This window comes from Oryzias melastigma, linkage group LG4, assembly GCF_002922805.2.
Source record: "Oryzias melastigma strain HK-1 linkage group LG4, ASM292280v2, whole genome shotgun sequence".
NCBI classification, from domain to species: domain Eukaryota; kingdom Metazoa; phylum Chordata; class Actinopteri; order Beloniformes; family Adrianichthyidae; genus Oryzias; species Oryzias melastigma.
In genome coordinates this window covers 21,839,395-21,844,943 of record NC_050515.1, presented here as the reverse complement: position 1 = coordinate 21,844,943, position 5,549 = coordinate 21,839,395, and the positions used below count along the sequence as shown (strand labels likewise).

Genomic DNA, 5,549 nt, shown 5'->3' with positions numbered 1-5,549 from the left:
GGGAAGTCTGGGCATCTTTGCTTAGACTGCTGCCCCCGCGACCCGGTCCCGGATGAAGCGGAGGAAGATGGATGGATGGATGGAAATCTATTATTTTGTTCTAATTTTGTGGTTAAAACATCTCTCACAGTTTTTCTAAGACTAAAAAAAAACGATTTGCCGTTTTTATTTAGTCAGGTTTATTTATTTTCTCCCTTTATTTTTTAAACCCTCCTTTTGTGATTAAATCAGAAATAATTAAAATCATTCCCTGGATTACTACTGTAAAAAAACGCCTAATGTGGGGTTGTAACACAATTGAGAAATCAAAGGTGAAATGCAGATAAACTGGGCTTGAAAACTGCTTGATTATTTTTGTGCTCTGTTCTATTTTCTTCCTGTGACGTTTCTGGATGATGGAGGTGAAGGTGTGAAAGATAATATGTTGTTTTTTTTTTTATGAAAATTCCGGTTGGCTGCAGCAGGCAGTCTTCAAATTAAAAGCCAAAACATTTCATTTGTTTATCATGAATTTCTCAAAGATTGTATATAAAGCTGTTGTGTTGTTCTAACTTCACTTGTTTTTTTTTTTGTTTGTTTGTTTGTTTATTAGATGTTAATTGTGGATCAGGCTGCCCTGTTGGAGTAACATGTCATTTTGAAAGTATTTTTCACCAGTTTATGGTTAGAGATGTACCAATAGAGTGAAACTATTTATTTTAAGGCCAACATTAAACTTAGGCTCATAGAGAGGCTGGAGCCTATCCCTACCTCAAAGCAAAGCCAGAGCACAGGGCAGGACACTCACTAAAAACGTTTTTGGACGGTGGGAGAAAAGTGGAGTGCCTAGAGAAAACCCACACATGCACAGGGAGAACATGCATCCCCCACTAGGAAAGGACAGCCAGGATTCAAACCATGTGGCCGAAAGTCAATCAATGAAGAAAAAAGTTCTTAAGTGTAGTTATCTTCTCATGGTTAGTTACTTTGAAGGGTCTTGAGTTGGGTTTTGAAAAATGGGCCATACTTATTGTTAGGCTTTATTAACATGTTGGCATTTTTAATGAGTTTAAACACATAGTTTCACTGAGCCAATACGTCTGTTCGTTATAATTCTAATCTGCTGTGATTTTTGTTTTATTATTATTTTTACATTTTTAAATACATAATATAGTCACTTAATGAAATATATACGTAACAATAGATGAGTTAATCTCTCCATAAAGTTTTGAAAATTAGATAAACTTTTTCCCACCAAAAGTATTTTTGAGATTTCATGAAGGCAGCCATTTTGAAATGAGCAGAAAAGGCCTTTCTACTGCCTCTAGTGGAATGACGATGAACTACAGGGCAGAAAACATGAACTAAGTGACATACATACATATAAAGTTTGGATCATGCAAATAAGATAGAGGTCTTAAAAATATGTGTGCTTTATCATTTTACATTGTCCGAGAAGGAAAAAAAGCTAATACAGTCTTTTACTGTTTTGAATTTACATACAAGCACATTTCATTTGAAAAAGAGAAAATTACGAACATATATTGTCTGGATATTTCATAATTTGATTATTTAAAGCAATTAATCTAACATTACATGGTTGGGTGGTTTGATGTTCCCTTTATATACTCTGCCCATAAACAATATAAATGATTCTCAACACTGACTCCTGTTTCTTTGAACTGTTTGAACTTTTGAAGTTTAGCTTTTCTTTTAGTAATCTTTAGATGAAATTGAAATGTACTATTTCCTTTTGGAGCGACTGAATTTTACACAAGAACCTTTTAGCTAGATTAACTGGCATGATTGATTATTTTGATGTACTTTTCTTGGCAACTAAGAAATGTCTATTGTTTTTTTTTTTTTTTTTCTTGTATTTTATAGGTGCTTCGCCAGGCTTTTATGCTGAAATAAAAAATATATAGTTAAAGAAAAGAATGACAAAGTCTGTCAAAGAGTGTTTTTCATTTGATACTTCCATTAAAATTGAAACGGAGTTGATATGTTCCTTACATGTGTTGTTTATGGCAATGATTATCCCAAGAAATTATGTAATTTTATTCTCAATATTAATTATGAAATGACTAACTTCAAAATTAAGATTGGTAAATATTTAATAAATGCAAAATATCACATTTTTTGTCTTTTTCAAATTAAAGGATATTTCCCTTTTGGTAAAGCTCTTGTTCCGCAAACATGTTTATTAATTATCTAAAACAAGGTGACTTTAAAAACCAAAAGTATATGTTGTATTTGTAAACATCATATTTTATTATTTTCACCTTTTTTAAAAAGTACCAGGGATAAAATCCACCTAGATGGAATAAAAACAAATAGGCTCAGAAAGTGATCCCTGTGGTGCACCAGAATCAAATTGAGCGTAATACTGAATGGTTATTATTGCATTATGCCTGACATAAAGCTTCACTGGCTCATTTATTATTTAAGGTGTTTAATAAATGGATTTGATATATTTTCCCCAGCATGTTTGAACATTACTTTCATTAAAAATATTTTTGATGAAATTGGTTTGTTTGTTATTTTGGTCGTATTCTGGCCATGTCTCGGTATTTAGTTTTCTATTTAAAAATACGTTGTGACATTGATAACCTGTATAGCCTAAGTTTTTTATTTTATTTTATTTTTTATTTACTTACTTATTTACATAAAATGTTACGCTGAACATATTCCAATTTTTGCATACCATGCTCTACTTTCTTGGATCATTTTTAAATATTAGGTTCATTTTTCATAGTTATTAAACACTGCAGAAAGGTAACGCATTGCAATTTCAACCCAGCAATACAAGGTGATGAATTATAATATCTAATCAAGGAGGTGTAACTTTGATGTAATAGAACTTTTATTGTGAAAATCCTACGAGAAAAAAACCCAAGCGGAAGTGTTGTTTTTGCCTGATAGCCGTGGAGGTGATGGAGCACGGAGGAGGAGGAGGAGGAGGAGAAGGAGGAGTAGGAGGAAAAGCGCTGCATTGTGCCGACCAGCAGCAGGTCTGACGGTGATGATGACGATGATGATGGTGTGAGTCAGACAGAGGAGGACTCGAGATGCTCGCAGCCGCGCCGGAATAGACCAAAGCCCGCGCACATTCAGAGGGAGAACCGAGCGGATCCGCGGAGTCGAGGTGAGTCCGCAGACGTCCCACCCACGGCCATGGTGTCCGCGGCGCCGCGACACTCACTCACCGGCAAACCCGCACCGGCAGCCGTACGGGAGCGTTCTCCCCGCAGCTTTCGGCGTGTTCGTGCGCGTTTATGTAATGAGCAGCGATGCGCACGTGCCCAGCTGTGCTCGCGCCCGAGACCCCTCTCACTATTGAGCGCAGTCACACAGATTAACGCGATGTGAGGAGATAATGAGACAGCTGATGGAAACTGAGAACAAAGCAGCCGCTTAGTGCGCGCGTGCGGGCGGGAGCGTGGCCACTGCAGTTTGAAATAGCAACATTACAATACAACGCTGATATTTCTGCTTCTGTTGAATATTCTTGCTGCAGTCATATCTTAAATAGTTAATGCAGTCTGCCAAATGTCCCATCTCTCACTACCATCAGCCAGAGGAGTCCCGCGTTCAAACAAAGACTGGACTCGCTTTTTTCAACTATTCGTATGATACACTCATTACCACGTAACTTACCCAATAGTTCTTTAAAAAGCCATTGGATATAACTTGGTTCATGTTTTCTGCCCTGTAGTTAATTATCATTCCGCCAGAGGCAGTAAAGGGGCTTTTCCTGGTCATTTCAAAATGGCTGACTCAGTGAACGTTTTTGGCGGGAAAAAGTTTTGCTAATTTCCAAAAGTTTATAGTTAGAATAACTCATCTGTTGTTATTCTTTTTATGGAAATACTACTTGATGTATTAAAAGATTGAAAACATTGTTGATAGATAATTTTTAACAGCATTAAAAACGTGTGGATCAAATTTGAGACGGTGGGTAAATAAGGTGTTTTTTTCTTGAACACTCATGTCAGTTTTTTTAAAACGTCATTGTTGTGAGCCAAAACTTACCAAATCACCCAGAGTATCAAAATTGAGACTATTTAGATCACATAAAAATGATCTTGCAGAAATTGTTTTGTGGATTTTATAAAAGTGTTTAATACGCATATTAATTCCCCCAAACGTAATTGTTCTATCATTACATTGATGTTGTTTACAGGAAAGAAGAACATAGTTGTTTTACTCAACATTTAGCTTTATTTTATCTATCTTGAGACAATTATACCGGCATCTAGTTGTCTTGTAATGTACCTGAGTTGACTTGTTTATACTTTTTCAGGATTGCTAGGTATGTTGGAGATAATAGCCCTGAGATAAAAGATGTGGAGTTAGCAAAGCTGAAGTGACGAGGATGGAAAGAATCAATACACAAGTAAACCAGAGAAACAGCTTATGATAAGTGTTTTGGACTTATAGTCAAGTAAGCTATATTTAGTTGGTTCAGACAGTCAAAGGAGGAATGATGAATATTTTTTAAATAAAGGCTGAGGTTAGTGCTGCCATAAAAAAGGTTCATATAGGAAGACCACAAACCCAAATATAGAAGAAAAAGAAAAACAAAATCATGATTTAATGCACAGTTGAGTTTTTAGGTTCAAGCTTCATGGTTAATCACACTGCCCTCAGCAACGCGTAATTAAGCGACCACTTTCGATGAAAAGTCTATGTAAATTTTCTGTCATTCTATTAATTTTATGATATAAAGTTTAGATAAAACAAACAAAAATAGGAAAGGAAGATGTGAAATACCGCAAAGCCCTATTTTTTTTTATTCTTTTTTTTTTTAATAACTGATGATCCTTTGATACTGCGTAAAGGACGTTGCAAACCGCTTAATTAAGGAGATACTGCTCTCAGTGCTGCAACTGCAAAAGGGCTGCTGCATGTTGGTCATGGGCCAGTGAAATCTGGCAGCCAAGTTTAGTTTTTTTTTCCCTGATTGCCAGACTAGGAACAAAATCATTAATCAGCAGTTGAAAATAATACATTCTATGACAGGTTTTCTGCTGACTAAGCTTTTAAGCATCAGTGTCTCACCACTTTCTCCTGTTTGACATAGTCAGGATACCTTTTCAAAGTAAGGATTCAACAAGATTCTGAGCTCCTGCTCCTGCTGTGAGAACTGCACTTCTGATATTGATTTATGGATGAGCCAGTGTTTCCTGAAGCAGGAGATTACACATCCGCAAGGAGGAAAAAAAGGGTGGGAGGGCACTGCAAAACCCTATACTGGTCAATACTGTAACATCTCTGGGAGCTCTCGATTGGCAAAAAAAAGAAAAATAATATTTAAACCCTTAATGACTGTTTCCTGTAATTCTCAGAGATGAGCAAATCAGGATTATCAGGCTTATGCTTTTGCATTGATCGTCAGATTAACAAATAGTGCAGCAGCTGTGGGCAGAGTTAATCAAATACCGGGGTTTGTGCCAGTCTAGTGGAGGCTTTCGACTGAAACAAAAGTGATCCCATCAATAACTAACCGCACTGGAAGTCAAGTAGGGGTGTAACGGATCACAAAACTCACGGTTCGGATCGTGTCACGG

The 5,549-nt window shown here is 36.4% G+C and overlaps 1 protein-coding gene across 1 annotated transcript in view; it reads left to right on the top strand.

The window, feature by feature from the left end:
* Positions 1-2,880: 2,880 nt before the first annotated feature.
* diras1a (DIRAS family, GTP-binding RAS-like 1a) overlaps positions 2,881-5,549 on the top strand; it is a 12,072-nt gene continuing 9,403 nt past the window's right edge. The window contains exon 1 of the mRNA XM_024279243.2: positions 2,881-3,124. The gene's annotated coding sequence lies outside the window, so the exon portion shown is untranslated. The remainder of the gene's footprint in view (positions 3,125-5,549) is intronic.